We start from the raw sequence: 26,214 nt of genomic DNA, 5'->3' as shown, positions 1-26,214 counted from the left end.
CTTTTGCAGTCATCAGTCTTTACGCTTAAATTATGACAGTGTAAAACTTTGATTCTCTTAGCCTACACTTGACTTTAATTCTTGGTCACTAAGTCATAGTCACCAGTTAGCAGGTTGCAGTTGGAGGTGAAGATGTTTTAATAAATTGCAGCAGGCTTCACTGTATTTTTGCTATTTATAACCAGCTGAATAGCTCCGTGTCGACTCTGAGCATGAATTCCATGTTAAAATCTACTGTATGTGCACTTTCAGGAAGATTTCTGCTCTGGCCTGGGGTGACAAAAATGACAGAGATATCCAAAGGAGCATATCCACCTGTCTTGTCGGAAGGCGCTTGCTTGTGTCCTTATAATAACCCCCCCCAACCCCCCCCCCCCCCCCCCCTTCTTCCCCACCTCACTCCTCTGTTTCCGTGTCAGGCAGGGAGATGTGCTGCTCGGAGCAGCGCTGAGTGTCTGTTGCCTCAGATTGAATTTCAGCGCGGCAGCAGTCGGGTTTCTCGTCGGGAGATCAGGTTTAAAACGTACCCGCTGCCTCGCGCTCCTCTCTCCGTCCTCCTGTCCCTGCCTCGGCGCTCTCCTCCTGCCCATCGCTGCCCTTTTCTTTCCTCCACACATCCTTACTTTGAGTGGAAGTTTCCCCAGGCAGAGCTGGTCCACCGTCCGCGGTGCGCCCGGAGAGTCGGAGGCATGAAGCGACGTTAGGAACGAGTGACCGAGGAAGGAAGAGCGAAAGAGGATTGCAGGGCGAAGGGAATAAAACAGTCTGAGTGAGAAGGAACCAGGAACGAGTTCAAGGTAAGCCTTCACCTCGTTACTTTTTACATCCTTATAAACAAAACACTCAGTGGAGCCTGTAATAATACTGCATGGACTTCTTAGTGAGACTTTAAAGTGAGTTCATAGTTCACCTCGACGCACTTCTCTCTCTGTTTTAAGCCTCTTGAGATGGACCATTTCCGTGTGGAGTCATGGTTTTTCCTGCAGCTTTGAAACACTGTGCATCATGCTGGCTATAGCTGTCCTCATTTCATGTTAAATTACGGCACTACTTTCCAACAAGGCACATTTATAGCCTAACGGAACTGTAGCTTAATGGGGTGTCATAGTGGGACTGATTACCTAGGGCCCCAATGGTGTGCGTTTGTGTTTGGGGGTGGGGGGGCTGAAAAGCACAGAATGAAGACTCTGGTTTTGTTTACTGTACAGCTTTTGACTCAATTATTTGTAGAACTTAAAAATAAAAATTACGAATTTGGTGCTAGAAAAGACTTAATTATTAGCTAGTAAACACTTTTGTTTATGGTTATAAACAATTATTAAGAGTAGCTTTTTGTTGCCTGGTGCAAAAATCTCTCTGCCTGTCAAGTCATCAAAAGTCTGTGCAGTCATTAATAAAGTCATAAATAATATGTCTCATTATTAAAAAAACACTGGTTCCTAAAGGCACATGTGACCATGGGGAAGATGTGAAATATGAAGTCAAACTGATGTTAAACAGAAATTTTTTACAGCAGGCATTTTTCGCAAACAGGTGTAACTAATAATATGAATTGCTGCATTGTATTGCAATAGCTGGAACATCAATCAAGCCTAAAAAAAACCCATGCGTTGTTCATGTTAGTCTTCTCATGCATTCGTCTTGTACTACGACAGGTCTGCTGTGAAAAAGGTCTGAAACTGAGTCATTTGGCAAAGATAAACAGTTTGGGCAAAGTTCAACTTAAAGTTCATTTCCATAGCAAAAACTTTAAGTGTGAAAAGAAACATACAGTTCATGTTTCTGAAGGACATTTCAATAAAATTCTATTTGTCTCCTTTTAGTTTCCTCACTATTGTTGATGTTAACGATATTTATGTGAGCGGTGCAGTGTGAGACATTTTTTTGGCCTCCAAAGGAGACATGACACAGGAAGTTTAGGATCCACTGTAATACACCCATGATTCTGCAGTTACAAATGTCAGTGAAGTTGTTAACAGCGGTCACGTTTCTCGGTCAGTGATCAAGTCTTCAGCTTTAAATGGTTAATTACTTGTTAGACAAATTAATTGTTAATACAGTAATGCAATTTGGCTCTAAAAGCTCTGCAGCAGACCTAAATAAGTAGTTTGATAACTGATTAGAGGAGGGATGGAAAGTTAATCTGTAACAGTAATGATACTTGAATAATTGTTTTTAACCCTTTCACAGTCACACTAAGATATGGATTTGCAAAAAAATGATTTTTGGCAAAACTGTGTTCCTTTCTCTACAATTGGCAGCTTTTAAAGCAACACTTACCTTTCTGGAAATTTTACGCATTTCTTTGTATAGGTTAAAATGCTATTACCGCCAGGACGCTGATGTCCTCGCTCTCTTCCTCCTCTGTTAAATGGTATCTCCCAGGTGCACTATGTCATCAAACCATGTGATATTTGGTATTGCCAGATTCAGGAAGCTCTCGACTTTTCAAAATATAATAATTCTTGTATTTCTTATGTATTTCGCACAAGAGCAGCCTAAACACACATAGTCCAAAATCGCGATGGGTGGTGATGTCATGTCATGCTGTATTTCGGCGGGAAAAGTTACAGGATTACACGCAGTCTTATGAGCAGCTGTTAGCAGGGACTTAGCTCTTTTATAAAAGGTAAGTGTCACACTCCTACCACTATTTTTGGCTGAGATACACCGTCTAGAAAGTGGGATCATAACTTTCACGTTTCATGTGGCTTTATTCTGGTGGTGTTTTATGGTGTTTCTGTGTCAAAAACAACATCAGCTATCACAATCACTGATTTCAATATGGTACAATGTTAGAAGCTGGCTGAGTGTTGTTTGATCACTGACAGTACTGTTTTGAAGCCGAGAAACCGACTTGTCATTTGGAGCTCCGCCTGGATCTTTTCATGGAAAAAACACTGTAGAATGGTCATACTTTGTGTTTTCTTCTTCAAATTTGAAAGAAGTGTTCATTGATAGTGTGCCTACAGCCCCATAGTGTCATTTACCTGCTCAGATGAAGCCACAGACAGTTATTCATCCTGAAAAAATGTTTTATTTTATTTTAGGCAAAATCTTCAATTTTTTTTAATGACTTCAAAGGCCCATTACTAACCCTTTCACAAGAAACTTTAGGGAGTTTTCTTTCTGGCAAGACATCATGCATGCATGTAGTCAGAGCAGTTCAGAAGCTACAGTCATTTTAATTTGGGTATGTCATTTTAGGCGGTTTTGCTACAAAATGGGGGTGGAGTGCAAGAGGTTTATAAGCTGATGGCACACTAAAATGTAAGTGAATTCCACCAGAGATACAAACTCATAATTATACCATTCTCATATGGTTCTAAGAAAATTCTGACCAGTCATTGCATTTGGACCGAATGCAGTGATTGGCCGAGCGTCCTGCCTGTCTTCCTCACGTGGAGGCCTCCGACTGATGTAACCGCTCGCATAACATCTCCGGGATTGCGTTTGACTGTGCAGGACAGGTAACGTTATGTTTAGTTTGGCGTGTTACACTTGCTCTCCTCTTCTGTGTATCTAACGTGACCTTGCCAACGCCTGCACTTATCATAGACATAATGAGGGCGTAATGGAGGAGGGGGGAGTAGGCCTTTGGAGGAAGGTGGAGTTGCAGGAGGAGGGGGATGGGACTTTGGAGGGAGGCGGGAGTTGTAGATGTACAAATTTTTTCTAAGTGTTGTGTAAAATGCAAGAAAGGTAAGAGTTGCTTTAAGGTTGTTGTTGTATTTTTTTTTTTTAGATGACCCATGCAGAAAGTGGATACGCAAGTCAGCCAGCTGGTTGACATGTTCCTAGTATAATGCATCGTAAAAAGTGCAATAGACAGTGTAATTAGGAATGATAATATCGGCACATCATAGGTATTGGCTGGATTTGGACAACATGCTTTTTCTTATTTTGCACAGTGAATGAATATTACGTACATTGAAAAGGATTGTATTTCATGTCTCCATCTGCTGGTGGGCCGTCTTGAAAAGAGTATGCATGCAGTTGCTGCTCCAAAGCTCTGGAATAGCCTTCCCCTCTTAATCAAATGCCCCTCCATTGACACTTTTAAGACAAATCTTAAAACGTACATGTTTTCAATGGCCTTTGGTTGTCTGTAGTGATTTTAATATTTTAGCATTTCATCTTATCTTTTCATATTTGTAATTGTTCTTACCAGTTTTATTCTGCCTGTCTCTTATTTGTGTACATTTTGTATTGCGTGTCATTCTTTTATCTTGTACAGCACTTTGGTCAGCTGCGGTTGTTTTTAAATGTGCTATATAGATAAACATGATTTGATTTGATTTGATTTAATATGATGTTAATTCCACTACAGAAGAGACTTGATGATCACTAAAATTAGCTGGGTAAAAAAGTGGATATATCAATATCAGTATTACTTATTGATCAGTAATGTGGACTTTTGCTGGTTTTCAGAGTATTTCAACCCTCTGAGACCCGGCATGCGGCCAGTCTTTAAGGGGTGAGAGCAGGCTCATTTAAAACTTAAAGCTAGAGTGATGCTAATGATCATGTAAAACTAGAAACCCTGTGGAATCCAGTTGTTCTAGCCATGTCATGCTCTCAGAACGGAAATCACAGGTAGATTTTGGCAAGGAACAAAAGGCATGGCCTTTTTATAGGGGTCCCTTGACCTTGAGATTTTTAAATGAAAATGGGTTCTATTGATACCCGTGAGTCTCCCCTGCAAAGACATGCCCCCTTTATGCTAACAGCTTACAGTTTTCGGCAAAAACCATGCATGTTTTTTTGTATGCAGTATAGCTGTGTTATTTTTGCCTATTGTTTTTTAATATTTCTACATACCAGTAGTCTTTGAATTTCATAAATTGGGCCTGGCTGGAAAGCTGAGATTCTTTTGGATTCAGTGACCTTAGTGTTATTCATGTGTGATGATGTTAGCCCCCATAGTAGCAATTTCATTGTAGTGAGACCAATGCTTTGGAAACGGACATTACTGTATAAAATGATCTATAGTGACCTCTAGGATAATCACATTCTCATGAAACTTTACAGCCACAAACTAGAGACCTCAAGTATTCAGACAATGAATTTCTTTCATGGGTGTATTGACAATAAGGGAGTTTTTTAGCAGTTTCCAGAACAGAAGTGCTTACCATCCAGTCACTTAAAAATGCAATTCTCACAGAAATCTCTAAATGTCAAAAGTTATACCAAATACGAAATCACTGCATAGAGTTTTCTGTGGTGATCCTCAAGCTCTTGGTATGTCAATGTGGTAAATGTGGATTTTAAACCATTTTTTTTGTCTGTTCTCAAGTGGTAAAACATGCTCAAATTCAAATGGTATCAATGGCCATGATGTACTTTCATCCTAACGTTCTAAGCCCCAATACACTTTAGTTTTAACAGTTTTAATGGGCACCTAACCAAAACACAATGTTTATTATATATTTGTTACAAAACTTAATACATAGTGCTGAGTTGCACCTCAAATATCTTCAGGTTCCCAGCTTTGATGATGTACATCATTTCTATGTGGCATATGCCACTGGCCTGCTGTCTCCACCTAAAGATCCCATCTGTCAAGATAATCTGAATTTCATAGGATTTTTGACAGATGATTACACAAAATGAGACCTGAGATCTTAAATCAGTTGATTCATCAATAAAGTGATTGGCAGATTAATTTATTTTGCAATCAATCACTAATTGCAGCCCTACTCCTGAAGTCGAGTGGTCCATTGGTTCACACCTCATCAATATATCACACTTGTGCTGCCGATGATCCTGTCCTGCCTGCTGTCTTGCATATACGGACATCGTTTTGGCACTATTACTACCCTGACGCTGCCTTAAAGGTGAGACAACTTTGTCCTCCCATTCCACGATTGTCCCTTTTATGCAGAAGAGTGAGGCGGCGTAATGACATGAAATTCCCACCTTAAAGAGAAGTGTAAAAGGGGATACAGTTTAAATATGGGAGCTGCACATTATCCAATAGTTTCATCCGGAAGACATTTGTAATGCTGCACTCAGTTGGTCAAATGATGAGTGACAGAAATAGTTCTGTAAAAATGAAAAAAGAGAGCTTGTGAGAGAAACTCAAACCCTGCTTATGTTCTCACCTCCACTCAGCTGACCATCAAAAAGAAGGTCTGATGGAGCATACATGAATAAGCTTGTTAGCTCAGTTGCTAATGGAGTTGAACTCAGGAACGAATAATTTGCATGGATTAACTTCACCCATTTGAGCGAATGCATTAAAATTAGTTGAGATTTTTGAAACGCTGGTGTGACAGAGCCTCCAGACAAACACACTGCCCCAATGAAACATAGACAGGTTCCTGTATTTACTTGCCTCATTATTTTATCAGTTTATTTGCACCTTGCAAAACTCTCCCTCCCCTCACCTACATCATGCGATGCCTCACTTCATGTCTCTCCACTCATTCTGAAAAGTGTTTTGACTGTCATTTACTTAAATTGTCATCTTATCTACATGTTGTGTTGGTTTACTCCACCCAAAGACTCTGAACAGGAGTGTTCTTAAAATGACTCATTTTTTTTTTTCTGTTGGTGACATAAATTAATTTTGTCCTCAACAAGAGCTCAGCACCTGCTCCATTATAGAGCTTGCCATGTTGAGTCAGTTTGCTTTGTGTCACTGTGAACATCATTCTGTTGTTGAAAGATCTTTACTCGTCCACTTCATACTGAAACACATTTTCTGAACAAGTGACTGTACTGAGACTGAGAATGAGATTTCTCTGTTTTAACTGGTTTCACAAGGTTTGTGTTGGATTGCCTCGAGTTCCCAGGTCTTAACTATCTAATAGGGGTGAGTTCGTGTACAAAAATCTCTAAACGTTTATAGTGGGTAATTTTTTTTCGTGTAAAGGTGTACACGGGTTTCACCGCTGGGGATGCTATTGCATATAACGTGCCGTTTTTTTTTTTTAAGATATTTTTTAGGGCATTTTGCCTTTAATAGACAGGACAAGTAAGGTAAGTTTCAAGGGAGGAGAGAGAGAGGGGGGATGACGTGTAGCAAGGGCCACAGGCTGGACTCGAACCTGGGCCACTGTGGCAACAGCCATGTACATGGGGCACCTGCTCTATCCACTAAGCCACCGATGCCCCAGTGTAGGGCTGGGCGATATGGCCTAAAAAAAATCTTTGATTTTTTCACAACAAATCCGATTCACGATTTAAATCGATTTTTTCCCATCCTACTTACAAAAAAAATATTTGTGGCCTGGTAGTTCATACCTGGGTCCAAAACTTTCTTTCTTGTCTTTCTGGTCTTGTCCTTTTATTAAACAAACTAAATAGCCTTATGTTACAGGCTGAGCCTACGCAGTTCTGCATGCTGTTTTTGAGTTATTTCCCTCTATGTAAAAGTCGGACAGTGATGAGAGAGGCTGTGCATTATCCCTGCAGTGCTGAAAATAAAGTGCCGTTCTTTAACGCAGACGGAGTCCTATTGTTTATGTGTTGTTGCCACAACAAGCTAACACAAGCTAAAGGAGCTAATGGTCTTCGGAGGTCCCTTTGCTACAGTTCGGGTCTGCCAGATTGGCGTTGTCAACACTTATTTATCTTATTTACACAACGGCATGTCATTTATGTCCCTACACGGTGCGCGTCTAAAATCCTCCTCTGCTCTCTGTGTTGTGCACGGCAGAGTTCGGCCCTGATGCGCACACACACACACACACACACACACACACACAGGTGAGCACACACACACACTCACAGACACAGGTGAGCACACAAAAGCGCTGAAGAACTTGTTCTCTTTCTTGAGAATGAGTTCTTCCCCGCTCGCTGCCATGTTGTTTGTGTATTAAGCACATGGGGGTGAGGGGTGAGCCCACTCTGAACTACGGGAGCCCAGCGAGGAGCCCAGCGGGGAGCCCAACGGGGAGCAGGGGTGGCGGATTTTAAAGAGAAACTTGATTTTCATTAAAACAAATCGACCTAAACTACAAATTCGAATTAATTGATAAAATCGATTCAGCCCTACACCAGTGCTGTTTAAATAGAATGGAGCACGTAGGCTACTGACCTGTTGCCAAACCTGGTCTCACACCATTTCTTGTCATATTCATAGTTGTTACTGGCCAGCCCTTCGCTTTAAGATGGTAGCCTTGTGGGTGTGACGTAGTAGATGTTGTGGGAAGTAAAGTGGCGTATAGAGTGTATGGACGGGAATGCACCATGAAAATAATACTGTTCATGCTACGGGTGGTTGCAGTCTGTTTACAGTGTTTAGATAGGCTCCAGTTACAGCATAGTCTCTGTGAGAATGTTGTTAAGCCCGCTAATAACTGTTAGGTACCATTAGGCATGTGTTGGTGTGAAACCTGTTAATAACCGTTAGGTAGCGTGAGCTGTGATGCTAACAGTTAGCCCTGTCACTGTGTGTGTGTGTGTATGTGTAGGCGGACCGCAGGGTGCATTACTGTCTCATGATAAACAGAGATGTAGAGAGAGGGGATCAAAGAGGTTCTAAGAGAATAAATATGCTGCATGCAGCTCCACAATGAAGTCTGAGTTTTCCCACTTCCCACAGAGGAATGCACTTACCTAATTAAATTGTGTATAATACGTTAATACATGTCTGACTCCACAGATTATGGCAAAGCATGTAATTTGAAATCTTAGGCAAAACACTTTATAAAAGCCAGGTATGTTTATTATTTTTTATGTACTTTACTAAATAAATAAATGAACATTTGAAGATTCAGTACTGTGTTTTTGTTTTTGGTGTGTAACAATAATGATGTCAGTAGATTTGGTTTGGTCAGAGCTATGGCACAGTAGGGTAAATCATTAGTATATTCTCACTAAATCTTAGCCTTTGTCACCCTCAGGTGTGCATACACTTATGAACTTCTTTTTAAAATACAAAAATGTGAAATTTTCTGTTATTGTATCAGTATCTATTACTTTTTAAAATGTAATAGTACTATACTGCTATTACTATTTAGAATGGGTTAAATCTTATTTCACTGTAGAGCTACACGCAGCATATTGGTTCTGTCAGCCATACATTTTAATAACTAAATACCAGATGCCAAGATGGCACCTATTCATTCCAATTGACTTGCTAGTCTGGTGTATACGCCAAAAACATTTTCTAGCCTCTGGGTTTACTTATCCTGCTGACTTGCCCATGAGTAACACTCAGTTCCTAGACTTTACATTGTGATGACGTCACAGATTTTTAAATTGCTTTTCTCGGCTTTAGGAAAGTTTTACAAATGTTAAACCTAACCAATTCAACCAACAAAGGCACAGAGCCAATCAGAGAGAGAGCAGGACAGGTCATACCTTAGCCATCCTTGGAAAAAAAAAGGCTTCTGCCTTCCCACCACTAGGAGACTTATGCAGGAGTGTGAGCTCTGCATAGGGAACAGTTGGTAAGAGTCCTGCACACCAGAGTCCTGCACGGGTCCATTTTTCAAGATCCGCCCTGACCCGACCCGGCGACATACAAACCCGCACCCGAACTGCAAACCCGCACATCAGGCCAATTAGTACAGCTCCATCATCAACCCTCTGTGTTCTTCTCCCATACATCATCAACCCTCTGTGTTCTTCTCCCATACGAGTGTAAAAGCACTCGTTTGTTACGTTTAATGCTTTTAAACTTTTAATCTATGTAAAGGAACTTTACATGTGTAATAATAGACTTACTTTCTGTCCAGAGCGACATTCAGCAGTTACGAGCCGTCACGTGTTTTTAGAATCCATCGAGGAGAGAAGTAATCCATCAGGAAACACTTCAGAAACATTATAAAGTGATAGTTGTAATGTTTTATCCACTTATTTCTCAAATACCTAAATAATTATTTACTGTTTTGGAAGTGGCGCTTATTAGACGGTGGCAGCCATGTTGATTCTGTTGTCCAATCACAAATTGTGTTATTAGATGGTGAAACGCGTGTAAACAGCTGAACCAATGACCGTTGCGAAATAGCAGAGGCGATCCTCAGAGAGTAAATAATGACCAAGATAGTTATCTGTAGTTTACCGAACTAATGACTGATGTGTTTATCTAAAACTCGCGATCCGACCCGCATGTTATTTTTTCCACCCAGATCCGAACCCGGGAAAAAATGTTTTTTTAAAAACCACCCACAAATCAGCTGTTTTTGGTACTGAGGTACCCGACCCAGTGCAGAGACTCTGCTGCACACACAAAGTGACAGGCCCAACTGTTAGTATCAAATGGCTAATGTTAACTAACGGTTATTAACAGGTTTATTGACAGTTGAGCCATTTCAGTGTCAGTGTAGGTATGTAAGGATGGTTCTTAATGTTAGCCGCTGCTGCTATGTTAGCTCATGCTTAGCAAACAGAAGTTGAACTGACCGCTCATTGGGAAGGGGGTGTCTCCAGAGACAGTCCTTCAGCACCGCGTCTAACCTGTGGAACAGAAGCACTGTATTTTATCAATGGCTCAGAGGTAGAGCGGGTTGTCCACCAATCGGAAGATCAGCGGTTTTATCCCCAGCTCCTCCAGTCTGCATGTCGAAGTATCCTTGAGGAAGATACTGAAGCCCAAATTGCTCTCAGTGGCTGTTCCATCGGTGTGTGAGGGTGTTAAAAACTGAGTAGCAGGTGGCACCTTGTATGGTAGCCTTGCCTGTATGAATGTGTGTGTGAATGGGTGAATGTGACTCATAGTGTAAAAGCGCTGTGAGTGGTCAGATGACTAGAAAGGCACTATACAAATGCAGGTCCATTTACCATTTAATTTCAGATGTTAAATTTGTTGGAGCAAGTATGCTTTTGTGTCACAGCGCTTGGTCACAACACCAGGGGCCGGTTGCACCAACTGGTCATTACTACGCTTGGTCGTAACTCCTAACCAGACCAGTCTTAAGGAGTGGACTTACGCCGGTTGCACCAACAGGGCTTACGCCTGGTCTTAGCTACGCCGGTTTTAGCTGTGAGCGTCCATGTGAATGCCCCCTGCCTAGAGGAGTGCGGTGACGTCAAATGCCGCTGATTCACCCCGCGTGTTTGACATGTGACAATTGACAGTTGACAGCCCCTCTCATTTGTGTTGACAGTTTATTTACAGTTTAAGATTTGAAGAAAACAGAATTGGAGGATCAATGAAAAAGAAAGGGTAACTTTACCGACATTGAAATTAGAAAATTAATCGAGCCGTACAGCCTGCGCTGTGTTGACGTGTTGACTGCCAAGCAGTCAAACGTCATCACAAATAAGAATAAACAGTCGGTATGGGCAGAGATAACGGGGCACATCATTACATGTTCAGACTCTGGCTGCCTTCGTACAGAGGCTGACATTAGGAAGAAGTGGAAAGATCTCCTCAGAAGGCAAAAAAAGACGTCTCCTCCAAAAAAATCATCCAACTGGTGGGGGTCCTCCCCTGAAAATCTCAATTTACAGTGACATCATTATTGACGTATTTGGGGAGGATTCCCCTGCCTTCACTGGTTTGGATGGCGTCGAAAGTGGCAGCAATCCAGCAATCAATCCACTATCAATGGAAAGGCCAGAGGCAGAGCCAGAGGATGTTCACCTTCATGAGGAGAGCAGTGTTCATGAAGGTGTGGATTCTACATAAAACTATAGCTATCTATTTAGCAGGGGTGCTTGTTTATTTTACTATTTTACCAAAGTGAAAAAAACCCACAGTGTTATAGGCCTACTAAAAACAAAACAGAAATGTTCAAAAAGGAGTAGGAGTCAAACTTACGCCGGAATTCCACTGGATGCGTGTCCGTTGCGGAACGGCAGCGCTGGTTGTCTGCTGCGTGCTCTGCCGTCCGTCAATACCCACCGGCTGCGTTTGCTGTGTGGAGCGGTGCAGCTCCGCCGGAAGACATCTCGATTAATATCTCCCCGTCCATGGTGTCATTGGGGTGAAATTACGTCTGAAAACCTCTGACCTGTTGACTTCAGGCCTGCCTCTGCCCATTATGTAGTTTTAAAGGTGTAGTGCAGGGAAATACGATCCGCCATGAACACTGTGTATTTTATTTTGAAAATTAACTGGATGTTTTATTTTGTGTCTGTGTGCTCCGGCGTCTGGCAAAAATAGAAGTCCTGCGTATCTGTTTCGGAGGGCTCTGGAGTGCCGGAGCGCAGATGCAACCAACACGCATCTGGTGGAAATTGGGGGTTAGGCTGTATATTCCTGCCTCTTTGTCACTTTTCCTCTTTTAACTTAAATTCATAGAGGAAAATACTTATAATGTATTCCTGGCTGGTGGTAGTGCTGCGTTGCGGCCAGACACAAACTGTAAATCCGGTGACAGCTCTTCAGTAAGTTCAAACAGATCTCTCCTACCGAATCGAAACCTCTCAATCAGCTCCTCGTCATTATATACGTCCAATGGATTGCTTCTGTACCTAATCACTCTGCTGTGCTCTCTGCGCTCTAGAGCACATGGGCACAGCTTGATAATGACCTTACACCTGCTCTTGACTAGGCGTAAGATTTACGCCCATCTTAGTGAGAAGAAGGCTTAAGCCTAGATGGTGCAACTGGCGTAACTATTAGGTCGGACTTAGAACACCAAGTTACGACCGACTTAGCTTAAGACCAGGCATAAGCCCTGTTGGTGCAACCGGCCCCTGGTGATGAGGGAGTTCTGGGGTGTCATGAAACCATATCATTTCAGTCGTAGCTTCTCTCATCCTTCACATTTCTCCTGAACAGTTGAGGAATGGCATCTGCTGTTGGCTAATTTACCTAAATGTCATGTGTAATCATATAGGTGGGTGGACCATCTCATTTACCTAGAGTTGTCTAATTAATGCTTGACGGTTTTACAGCCTGCACCTGCTACCTCCTTTCAGTGTTACAGTATGTGTGTCGTGCATCACACCACACTTTTCTCCCCTGCATTTCGAAAAGATTTTCCAGGAATATTAATTTGGATAGCCATCCATTTCCTCCCCCAGCCTTGCTTTGTTTACTGGACACTGCAGAGGCAGATTTATGCGCAGCTGAACTGCTCAGTTCACTGATGTGGAAATGGTCTTCTGTGCTGATGCTAATCTGATTAGGGTCAGGGGTCAGGGGAGTAGCCTAATTCCTCAGCTGCTTTCTGTTCCTCACTTCCATTTTGTTACACTTCAGAATAAATGTGTATTTCAGTATTTGTATGACAGTTCCTATATGACTGTATTGCAGGTGTCAAATCTGATTTAAAAAAAAAAAAAAAGTTTTTGCAGCTGCATTTTTGTCTCTTGTTAGTGTGGTGATTTGTCAGTAATATCAGCTCTTTCCTACTTTTGTGCACCTAACATTAGTCAGTTCAGTCAAATTGAGGGAAACGTTCAGTCTACAAAAATAGAGATGTACCGCAAGGCTTTTTGTCCTACGAGGCCACCGTCACTTACCCGACGGGAGGGGTGAGTGACTGAGTGCGAGTGAGCGCTGCAATCTAGAATTTGACCGCTGATGTCACTGTTACTCACCATTTTTACACACTGAGGCTTTAAGTATCATGATAATATCATATGTTAGGGCCTCTGGTGATTCCTACCCCTACAAATTAGTGTGTTTGTATAACAAAGGGTCTCTTGGGGTGGGGGGGGGTCTTTTGAGTATGGAAGGCTTTAAAACAGCAGCCCTCATTCAAATCTGAAAATTTGCCAGGCTTTTATTTGCTGTGACAAGCAGCTCTATATAATAGCTTGCTCGGTTGGTTGGTTGTTTGATTGGTTGGTCCTTCAGTTGGTTAGTCCGCAAAAATGTCTCCACCCTTTGGCGGCCACAGTTTCTGTCATAGGAGGCTGAAATCCCAACACATTCTCACTCTGACCTTGTTACATATAGCTGCGTGATCATGGACTTTCCATGGTGTTACATTTAGCCAACACAAACCTGGTTAGGTTTAAAAAAAAAAAAAAAAACGACACAGTTTGGTTGTACATACATATGGGGGTTGAATGCCAGCTTCCCGGGTGAAAGTCTGTGGTTGTTGGGCCCATCCACCACCCCTTCTGCCTCCTCCTCCCTCGTGCAGCGCCAAGTTGTGTATCAAGCTGACATGAAAGAATGGCTTTTTTGTAGGTGTCTGATGCTGCAGTCACTGAGCGCTGGTATTTGACGGCTTTGGAATGAGACCTAGTTGGTAATTCGGCATGATAGGTGGTTGCCTTTTGGCTGAAAGGTGGGTATACTGTAAACAGCCAGAAAAATAGGCAGGTATACCCAGTATACCTGCGTATACCCTCCACTGGGGATGCAGGACACAAACTCTGATATCTGGTGTCAAAGTCCTGTGCTTGGACCAAAACAGTGCTATCTCTTTTAAAGTTTTGCTCAGCTGTTTGGTAGAGCACATTTTCAGTCACTATATCTTAATAAAAAATAATAATTTAACCTATTTGAGCTATCCCTGCCATTCAGTTTAAAAAATCCTTGATGTCACTGTGTCTTCAAATAGTATGCCTTTGCAGTTTGGCTCTTGCAGGAAGTAAGTAAAATAAAAAGTCACTCAAGACCTGGGGGCTCTTTGTGGTGGCATTTTCAAAGGTAGGCATATGTACTCAACGTTACAGTTTGAGAGGTCTCACTGAACAGATATACACCCATCAGCCAAAACATTAAAACCAGACAGGTGAAGAGAATAACATTGATCATCTTGTTACAGTGCAATGTTTTGCTGGGAAACCTGGGGTTCTGACATTCTTGTGAATGCCACCTGACACGTTCCACCCACCTAAACACTAGTGCAGACCAGGTACCCCCCCTCATGGCAACGGCAACCCCCAGTAGCAGTGGCCTCCAGCAGGACAGTGCACCATGCCACAGCTGCTCAGGAATGGCTTGAGGAACATGTCAAAGAGCAAAAAAAGCTCAAAGCATCGACCTGACCTCCACATTTCTCAGTCCCCAATGTGATCAAACATCTATGGGACATGCTAATACCCCACCTTACAACCGACAGGACTCAAAAGATCTGAAACTAACGCCCTGGTGGGGCATTGCCATCGACAAGTGCTGTTGCCATGAGGGGGTTTACTTGCTCTGCAACGGTGTTCGGGTGGGTGGAGCGTGTCAAGTAGCATCCACAAGGTTTTGTGGTACAACATTGCACTGTTACAAGATTATCAATGTTATTCACTTCACCTGTCAGTGGTTTTAATGGTTGGTGTATGTAACTTTATAGAAAAAAATAAAAGTCTAATAAAATTCAAATAATTAAAAAAAAAAACCATGATCTACCAAATGGTTGATTTGTCTTTTTATGGTAAAGACAGTGAAGGTAAGCTAATGTAATCAAAATTGACAATTTGCTACAAAATCTTTTAAAAAAGAAAAACTTCTGATCATTCATTGTAGTTAAATGGTACATTCACCATTCTCCAGTATATGGTGAAGTAATTTTGTATGTGTGATTTTTTTTACTGTTTAAAGCCATGCTGAACAAAACGGTTGAATTGTCCTTTTATGGTAAAGGTAGTGATGCAAAGAAAGTAAATTTACAATTCCTATCAAACAAAAAAAGGATAAATATTCACTGTTGTTAATGCCATATATTTAATGTTATTCCATTATTTAGTCGATGAAAAAACAATGAAGATTTTTCACTATTTCTTAGATGTTTTCAAAGTACTGTAATAGTAAATATCCAGGATAACTACATTGAAATGATACTAATACTGGTAATACTACTAATTCTATGGTAACAAATTGATATATATTGGTATGCTGACATATTTCTTGCATTGTAGCAGTACACGGTTTGTAATTTTGATTTTGTTTCCATGATGTGACTTCTCACCCATTTGGTTTATTTAAAAAAAAATTGCCCCAAGAAAGTATAAAAAAATCCATTGCTTTTTTTCTTGGTTAGGACATTAAAAGGATATTTGTACTTGACAGCAGAACATGTTATCATTCAGAGTGAATGGTACAGGCCAGATTCATGAGGTTTGCTCATTTGCACAAATTTCACACCCGTCTACCCATCCTTGATTGGAAATTATAGCATATAAAATCATGCTTATCCTCTGAGGTGGAGTTATCGAAAGTCATTCTGGAAAATGTAGGAAGTGCCCAAGAAAAGTCCACCTACACCTTATCATAATAAAGATAAATGTAAGAATATCAGGTAGAAAAGAAAATGGAAAACCTGCGTTCTGCTGTCGCCTTAGCCATTACAAACTCATTCTTAAATCTCTGGAGAGCACGGCCCTTTTCCGGCTCCTCATTTATCTCTGCTCTGACACGGGACCCAGGGAGGGGTAACAGGAAGTGTGTGTGTGCGTGTCAGAGAGAGAAAGACAGCTTTGGATTTTGTCATCAGCAATGATTAAAGTCAAACTTGGGGACATCTGAGTCCAATCAGTCTATCAGCCCTGAAGGGCTCATACCCAGAGAGAGCAAGAGACCCAAGGAGGGAGATAACGATGGTGGAGAGCTCTGACAGAGAGACAGAGCACATAGACAAACAGAAGATGGAAGGATGGAGGTGGGGGACAATCTGTTATGCCTCCAAACTTTCTCATCTCTCCACTCCCTTCCTTTCCTTCCTCTTTTATTTTACCTCTCCTCTCTCTTCACCCACCCTGTGTGTCTGTGGCCTTCTCCTGCTGTGACTCGCATCTGCTGGGAAAAAAAAGCTGATCTTTAGTCTTGGCAGGGAGTCCCCAGCAGGCCCACTGCCTTATCAGACTGGGATTTGTGACGTAGATCTTTGCAGCTCAGGATGGATTCTGGCTTTTGGACCAGAGCTTTTTACCTGTGCTCTTTACTCCAAAAAGCAGGTGGCCTTTACCTGCTGTGGGCTATCTTCTTTGAGGAAATGCAAATGGATTCTGCAGCGAGCTGCACATAGGATGTGGATATGGATATGTCTTCAGTTCAGTTTGGTTCTGGTGATTTAAGAATAGATTTGGGTTTGTTGAGTCCATTCAAGACTACAGTGCAGGACTATTGCATAAAAATGGACATTACTTACACAATACTGATTAAGCATATCAGCGCCAGGAAAAGATCTCTCAGTTTATCAGTGTTGGTGAGAGGTGTCTCTGAAGATTTTCCTGCACAGGTTCATCAGAAGTGATGCGTTTTATGTCCACCAGGAGGGAAAGATTAATTAATTAATTTTTGATTTTTATTTTTTTTTTCAAATTATTCACAAATGTTCATTTGGACTCAATGATGAAGTAATAAGTTTTTGGTGGTCATAGGTCAAAGGTCAAGGTCATTGTGACCTTGTCTGTCTCATTCTCATGAACATGATATCTCAAAAACAGCCTGAGGGAATTCTTCAAATTTGGCACAGATATTTACTTGGACTCAACAATGAACTGATTGGATTTTGATAGTCAAAGGTCAAGGTCAGTGTGACTTGCATCTGTCTCATTCTCGTGAGCACGATATTTCAAGAACACCTTATGGGAATTTTTTTTTAAAATTTGACACAAACATCCCCTTGGACTGGAGAATAAACTACTTAGAATTTTTTGGTCAAAGGTCACATTGTTTGTGACATCATAATGTTCTACATGGAACACTTTTCTGACCATTATTCAGTGTCATATCTCAGGAACAGAAAGGGAAATATTTGGTCAGATACTCAAGTGGCTACACTCATCTTGGATCCCCACCTTCAACCTGTGGATGTAAACATGGATGTAAACTGTAAGAGAAACTTGACTGGTGCGTGGAGGCATACAACTGTGGCGCCGTAATTATGTTTTTGGATTGTCCCTCCATTTGTCTTTTTCTTGTGAATGCGATATATGAAGAATGTCTTGGAGTAATTTTTTTTTTCAAATTTGACACAACTTGGACTCAAAGATTTAATAATTTTATTTGGTGGTCAAAGGTCAAGGTCCCAGTGACCTTGTATTAATCTTATTCATGTGAAGGTGATATCTCAAGAACACCTTTGGGGAATTTCTTTAAATTTAGCACAAACATCCACTTTGAGTCAAGGGTGTTCAAAGGTCAAGGTCACTATAACCTTATCTGTTGCATTCTCCGGAACGCAGTAATTTTAAGAACAACTTGAGGGAATTGCTTCAGATTTGGCACTAACATCTACCTGGACTCAAAAATGAACTGATTAGAATTTGGTGGTCAAAGGTCAAGGTCACTGCCACCTCACAATGTTTTTGGCCATAACTCAAGAACTAATACACTAATTATGACACAATTTCACACAAATGTCTAATAGAATATAATGATGAAGTGATGATATTTTATATCCAAAACGTCAAATGTCAGCTCCACTGTGACATCATAATATTCTGCAGAAAACACTTCCCTGGCCGTTACTCAACGTCATATCTCAACTCAACTCAACTCAACTTTATTTATAAAGCGCTTTAAAACAACCACAGCTGAAACAAAGTGCTGTACATAGGAGGTCATAAAAAACAACAAAACAGTGAGATAAACTGATTAAACTGAGATAATCTCAGGGACAGAAGAGGAGATATTTGGTCAGATACTGAATTGGTGACACTCATCTGATTGTATAGATCTTCTTTGCTGGCGGGGGAAAGATGTGTGTGAAGCATCCATGTTTTCACAAACATGGATGTTAACTGTAAGTGCAACTTGAGTGGTGTGCGAAAGCATACAACAACACGGCAGTAATTCTAATTTTTCAATAAGGCGAGGACAGACTGTATTGATGGAGCAGCAGTTAGAAGTTTGGCAGAAACTATGGTGGAAAAATCCTAAGAAGCATCCAAAATAAGTTTCTGGTGTGGATGCTCCAGGTTAAAATGAAACTTGGCAGTCAGAGGAAGGATTAAAGTCAAACTAAGAGTGCTGCTGGGGGCAGAGGAGATGTGGCGAGCTCGCCTGTAGGCATACGTCATAAGCAGTTTTATATGTAATTTTTCTCTCCCAGAGGAGGATACAAAAGATCAAGATTCCTTGAAAAAACCCAAACATAACAAAATAAATATCATTACATTAACAAGGGGTCAAATGGCTAAATATATATAGTGACTAACCCACACAGAATGATCACCTGACTCTGTACTTCCCGTCAGCTCTAAGGAGCATTTTAGTCTTTTGTAGCCAATAGTTTTGGTTTTACTGCAAATTCAATATCTGGTTCTGTCCCACTACTCTCACCAACATTGTCTCCAGTTGAAGGTGACAACAGATTTTTAGCAAGCAATCTCTGAAACACCCACTGTATGCGACCTGCTCAGCAGCAAAAAGCAGGCAGACACAGTTAGAGTCTAGCTTGTGAGGATCGAGGAACAGAGCTAGAAGGAGAGTAAATATTGAACTTGAATATATCCATCAGGTTTTAAGACACACAATGAATTAATGCTAATGTTGCCTCATCTCTGCTGGATGTATAGATTAGCAACTGTTTGACAACAGGCTCTCCGTAACAATTTTGGTCGTCAGTTCAATGCTCAGAGCAGAATTATAAATCTGGGTAAAGAAATTGAAAAAGCAGCACTTGCCTCTCCCTCATTACTACCACTGAGGTGCCCTGAAGCAAGGCACTTAACCCCAAGTGCTCCAGTAGAGCTGCTCATGGCCCAGCGGATCAGACTGTGGTTGTAATGGGCAGTATTGTGATATTTTGCATGGCGATATTTTATTGATGTACAGACCCCAAATATCGATCTTTAATTATATACATTATTCATTTTTGCAAATACACATTTGAATACAACTTTTGGTACTAGAATAATACAATCAATTGCTTTTTTGGTCCACTAGATGGAGCTGATGTTTTTGGGGTTTTATTCCTGGTGAGGTCAGCAGAGGTCTCAGTCAGCAGCATTTGGCAGGAAGTTTACCAAAACTAAGATGGAGACACCGGAGAAAAAAATCAGACATGCACCGTCTGCGTTTTAAGCAAATGTCTGGACTTTTTTTTTTTGGATTTTTTAAGACGGAAGGAAAGAAGGACTTGGATATGACACACTGCAAACAGTGTCATATTAGAATAAATCACTCTGGGAATATAATTCTAAGAGAGCTACAAAAATTACACAGTCCATCACCTTCCTAATGTGCAAAGATCTGCATCCATACAGCTTTGTTGAAAACCAAGGCTTTTGTTACACGCAAAAAACACTGGAACTCATGTATGTGACTCCATCCTACGTTTTTTCACCAACACAGCCATACCCAAGCTCTACAAAGTGAAGCAGAAAGTTGAGAAATCTTTGAGTACAGCAGGACGGATGGCATTAACTTGTGATGCATGGACCTCAAGGTCAGTGGATTCATATGTGACTATAAGGGCACATTATCTCACAGAGAACTGGTGACTGCTGTCTCACATACTCCAAACTAGAGCAGTACACGAAAGTCACGAAGAGCAAACACTTCAAACCAGCAAAATGCAGCACAAGAATTGGGGATTGTCAACAAAAACCTTGTCATTGTAACAGACAACACTTCTAACATGGGTCTTGCCATTCAGTTAGCGGGATACCTGCATGTGAAGTGTTTTGCTCATGCATGTATGCAGCATTTTTGACAGGTTTTATGATGGTGTTGGTCAGTTGTCTGCTTTGTGTCACATTTTGCTGCAATAAAAATTATTCAAGTCAGATGAACACACTGAAAACCTTATCTTATGAGGTAAAACTGATGTTGACAAAGTTTTCCTTTTGGGGAAATAATTTGCAGTTGGAAAAAAAGGTAATAATTTGCAGGACATTACAGTATGTTTTATCCCAATACTCAGCATATCATAATAATATCGTATCGTGACCTAAGTATTCTGATAATATTGTATTGTGGGTCCTCTGGCAATTCCCACTCTTAATGGCCAGCTTTCAGGTGTATATGTGTGAGTCAAGGCAGTGAAACCTTACTGGAGGTTAGAAAAAAGCCTTAACTGTGGAGTGGAGCCAATAGAACTGATTAATGGAACTTCAAGATTTCAGTCCTGCTAGATGCTGCTTTTCTTTCACTTTTATAAGCAAAATACCCCTGCAGCCCAAAAAGGATTTTCCTCATAGACCACTATTATAAAAAGACAAAGAATAAACTTTTGACAGGACAGCCCCCAAAATCTTTTTTTTTTTTTGTATGCATTCGGCAAGCAATATTTATGTGAATGGGTGCCATCTTGGAATCTGGTATCCAGTTTGTATAATAGATACATGTTTCACATCCAAACTAACTGGGCTGAGAGCAAGTGGTAACCTCTGGGGCTGGAAATTTAAGCCAACATGAAAGGGCCAAAAACTGCAGCTCTTTAAATGTCCGCTTGAGGCTGGCGACTCAGTCCCCATAGACCTTCATATTAAAATGCTCAACTTAGCAGCAGAAATAAAAATGTTTACAGTCTGGTACAAAAATAACCAAACAGTATGGTCTCCATGGCTAATTTCATGACAACTGTACAGGTGGTGAATTGTTATAGAACTCACCCAATTACATTTTTTAAGGTTTAAAGTTATGCATAATTAAGGGCGGGCTGCTTTGAGTGACAGGCTGTCTGCTGATAGTGTCCTCGACTTCTCAGTCAGATCCTCGTTCAATTCCCAGCTCCTCCGCATTTTGAAGTATCCTTCAGCAAGAAAATAAGTCCTGATGGCTGGAGCATTGGCGTGTGAGTGGCAGGTGGCACCTTGTATGGTAGCCTTGGCCACCAGAGTGCAAAATGTATACTTGAATGGGTGAATGTGATGTAGTGTGAGACTAGAAAGGCACTATAAATGTGCAGGTCCATCCATCCATTTCCCCGTTATGTGAAATATATGAATGCTCCAGCTTTTGTAGTCCTCATAATTTCTGCCACTGACAATGCAAAGTAATATATAAAAAGACAATAACAGGATTCAAAGACATTGAATGGTTATTGCTAGGGGTGTAACGGTACACAAAAATCACGGTTCGGTACGTACCTCGGTACACAAGTCACGGTTCGGTTTTTTTCAGTACAGTAATGAAAAAAATAGACAACTATTAAATATCTTTTACTTATTGGTAACCTTATTAAAACATACCACCACAGCAGTTAACTCTTTTTACACAATTTTTGAATGAAACAAATATATATAAAATCCTGCTTTTTCACATTGTTTGAATGAAAATAGAAATAGAAAAGTGAAAAATAAAATCCTGCTGTTTTTTAACACATTTTTTGAATGAAAAATATAAATATAAATTTCTGCTTAAACAGTTTTACTCAAATAAAATAAAAAGTATAGTGCAGCTGGTCAGCTTTAAAGCCTGCTCAGATTCAGTTTTACTAGGAACTTCCTTAGCTTTCCCACTTTGTTAAAGTGCAGTAAACAAAACATGCTTATATCTAAAGTGCAGCTTAAACAATTTTACTCAACTCCAATGGCGTTGGTTATTTCTTTAAACGACGACAATATCGTAGTTTGCACCAGATTGCTTTTTCTAGTCATGCCGGTTAATATTCAAACTCGGGTGGTGTCGCTTTAGATGCGTTAGCATGTTAGACGTGTTTCCAAGTACATACCCGACCGCTGTTCTGCAGTGTCGGCACACTGCTTTTGTCTTGTCCACTTGTTTATTTCCATCTTCGTATTTTACCCTGAAACCAAAGTGTTCCCGAACGGAGGACTTAAGGTTTGCGGGTGGGTCTTCAGGTTCGTCATGCTCACTTGCCATGTTGTCAAAATGCGAGAATACGCTGCACAAAGTGAAGGCGGAGATTTACGGTCGGACTCGGTCCGTCACTCAATTATGTCCATTGGGGAACTAGATATTTTAAATGGTTCGGCTCGCAAAAACGGAATTAAAATAAAACAAAATAAAGTAAAATAATATCCTGCGCCCAATAATTCGGTACAGGGTCGTGCTGAACCGAAAGTCGCGTACTGAACGGTTCGACACAAATACACGTACCGTTACGGCCCTAGTTATTGCTGGAAAAAATGTTGGCCATACTTTGTATGAAATATGAGGTATGATATGAGGAATGTCCTTGTAACCTGCCATATATAAATGTGAGTTTGGTTTAGGTCACTCATTGTCATTCATTCAGTATCTCCAGTGAAACATTTGACAGGTTAATGTAATCCATAACTGCAGCATTTTTTTTCTACATTTACACAATCAATATTGATATACCTTTTTAATTTTTGATTGGGCTTATGTAACAAGAGAGATATGCAGAGCTGTTATTACCTCTGCCAAGGAGCTTATTGTGCAGTGTGTTTGGCCAGTAGTGCTTTGCTAACCTCTTCTTTCTGCTGCAAATCTGACTGTTTACTATAAGTTATTGATGTAAATCAGTGCATTTGCTTTGGTTCCCTGTGTCACTAAGGGCTCCTGTTAGTTTGAGTGCTCACTGCCAGCTTGGTTTTGGTCATATGGGCTGTGTGTCTGTGTGTGTGTGTGTGTGGGTGTGGGTGTGGGTGTGGGTGTGGGTGGGTGTTTGATGCTACTACTTCTAGCCTCTCTGGAAAGGTCCTGCCTCTGGATGCATTCCCCTGCGTGCTCTATTTTTTCCTTTAGATTCACCAATAACAAAGCTTCGGGCTGCCACACAGGACACTGAGGTCACAAAACCGTGAAATCGTAGTTTGATCATAAATACCTCTTCATACAAAATGCTCAGAAGCAGTTAAATGGGTATGCAGTCGCCATGGATACCTACTATATCATGAGCTCCATTACTCGGAAGCCCATTTGGTGCCCTCCTGAGGAGCTGTTGATTCAGTAGTAAACTGGGCGGCTTCAAGATGCTGCTTTTGCTTTGCTGTTGTCTTATCTTTTGTGATGAAGTGCTTGCTGCTGATGATGATTCTGTACAGATGACACATCAGCTGTCAGTCAGACAGCACTGTGATGAGTGTGTTTTTATAGGAATAACAAACAGAGCAGAGATGTGCAAGTAGTGGGTGCACTTTCCTTTGTTCAGACACCGTGAGTGTCCATGCTGCTTAAAGGGGCACTCCACTAATGATGAGAAGTACTTGCAGTATAAATCATTGTATAATGTCTTCAGTGGCAGTGGGAAGTGCTATAATCCAGGCTGTTCTCATAAACTGTTTGTACCTTTTCCTACAAAAAGTGATACATCCAAATCTGTGCATATCCCACATAATGATGCACCAGTAATTCGTGGATAACCCATGTATTTTGAAAGGCCAGGATCACGTGACCAATGTGCTGACAAGAGCAACAAGGAAGCGAGCAGTCTCTAAGTTGGCAGGTTGGGGTCCCGTGGGACTTCCCCCAGGAGACGTGTGTTTGGAACTGTGTGAACCTCCAGTCATTTTAAGATACGTCCTCACTATGTTTCTTTTCCTAAACCATACCGCTGTAACTTTAATTGCCTAAACCTAACCTCCGTATCTTTGTTAATGTTAATTATGTAACTTTACTTTAAGGACGTAACATCATTCGGGGGTGCTAATTAGTGGGATATCATACAAACCATTGTGTGTGCATTTTTATAGGATATCATACGAAGTTTTCTATGAGGATGCGTTGAGTAATTAGTATTTTCAGAGTTTGACCATACTAGAAACTAAAAGTGAATCTACTGCTAGCAACACTGAGCTAACTAACTTTACAGCTGAACTGAGGGGGACACCATCAATGTTTACATCTGGCATTGTCACAAGCATGAATGAGTCTCTTGTCCATGAGTACATGCACTCTTCCTTCTGCATCGTGATATGGAAGGTGAAGTTTTTTAGAATGAAAATAGTTACTAATGAAACTGCTCACAACAAGGTCTGTGGATTATCTAATGTAACCAGGACACAATTTTTGGCCTTTTTTTTGAGTGTTTCAAGCCAAGTGCCACCTTGTTCTGTTATTATTAGAGAGAAGATATCGCTACAGCTGATATCTCCAAAAGTGAGCGTAGTGTTCGTTCAAGCAGGACATGATGTCAAGCTCAGCTCACATCCGAGCTACATCAGCTGATCTCAAGCAGCCAAATCAACTGATGGATCAGCTGGCTGGTTAGGAGGGAGTCAGCTGATTGATCACATGATTCCTTTCTATGCAACCTCATTCAGGGCACCCAATTTAAACTGCTCTGGCCTGCCTACTGTTACTGCTTCCTCTGCAAGCTGCTTTGCAACCTGCCCCACCCCAGCTCCTCCTCTTCATGTTGTGTCTGACTAATCAAAGTCAGTGTTCTGTTTGTCATTGATGCTGCTCTGCTTTGTTCCCAGGGGGTCTTTGTTGCTGCTCTCCCTGTCCTAGACTTTTCATGTAAGCCCATGAAACAGCAGGGAAATTTTCTCTCTCTGCCTCAGGCTTTCCTCGTATGCACGTGGAAGCGCAGAGAGGTGTGCTCTCTCTGCCTTAAGGCTTTCAACCTCGGGGTGTGGAAGGTCGAAGAGTTGTGCTCTCTCTGCCTTAAGCTTTCCGCGTAGGCCTGAGGAAAGGCGGAGAGGCCCCAGAACAGAGCCATACTGCGAAATATAATAATACTGAAGCATTTAGAGAGATGAATAGCACTACAGGTAAAAGGAAAAAAATATATTTTTGATTTGGGGGTATAGTGTAACTTTAAAGAGCTGACTGGATCTTAAAGTCTGTCTTGTAAACACTATTAGAATTATTATTTAGAGCTGTTTTTAGATTACATTAATGAATAGCTTTAAATAATAAACACACTCTAACAGTCTTAGTTTATCTTTGTCAGATACTTGAACTTCTGAAGTGGTTCTCTGTGTTCATGTTTATAATTCATTTCCCTGGAGACACAGGCTTTGCATATGTTGCCAAGAACTCCTCCCTGGTTTTACACCAGCAGCATTCAGACAGTAAACAAGGGTTTCTCAGGGCCACTCGACAAACACTCAGAGCCACTTGTCTATATGAGAAATCACCTCAGTTAATGAGTTTACCGCATGTCTTTTAGTGTGTCATAGCATTGCTTGTTCTTAGATTGAGAGAAAATAAATTGGAGAAATGGTCCACCACAGACAGGATTTTGCTCATGTAGGGTTTATATTTAAATGTGACTTCAGAGGAAGGGCTCTCTAATAACCAGGGCTCTCTGTCACATCTGCATTATTTAAAAGGACTGTGAGAGATTTTTACACTAATTAGTGCATAAACATGCAAATGTTACTTGTGTCTTATTTGGCATGGTGCCGCATTATTGGCTAGTGTTCCCCTGAAAAATCCATCCAATTTAAAGGGCAGTTTACATGAACTTTGAACATTATACACACATATATAAACACGTTTTGACATTTCACACACCTGTGAATCTTTTTTTGTGTGTGTGTGTGTGTTAAGTAAATCCAAAAGGAAGTTTAGTCTATTTACTAATTAGGCCA

At 41.0% G+C, this 26,214-nt stretch overlaps 1 protein-coding gene across 4 annotated transcripts in view; it reads left to right on the top strand.

Moving 5' to 3' along the window:
- Positions 1-422: 422 nt before the first annotated feature.
- shank2a (SH3 and multiple ankyrin repeat domains 2a) overlaps positions 423-26,214 on the top strand; it is a 443,207-nt gene continuing 417,415 nt past the window's right edge. For 3 of the 4 annotated variants that reach the window (XM_078162170.1, XM_078162166.1, XM_078162159.1), the window contains exon 1: positions 423-797. The gene's annotated coding sequence lies outside the window, so the exon portion shown is untranslated. The remainder of the gene's footprint in view (positions 798-26,214) is intronic. The other variant, XM_078162161.1, reaches the window with a different exon arrangement.

The sequence above is a fragment of the Epinephelus lanceolatus genome, chromosome 2, assembly GCF_041903045.1.
Source record: "Epinephelus lanceolatus isolate andai-2023 chromosome 2, ASM4190304v1, whole genome shotgun sequence".
NCBI lineage: Eukaryota > Metazoa > Chordata > Actinopteri > Perciformes > Serranidae > Epinephelus > Epinephelus lanceolatus.
Note: the sequence above shows the minus strand (reverse complement) of the source record. Positions and strands in the feature narration are given on the sequence as shown.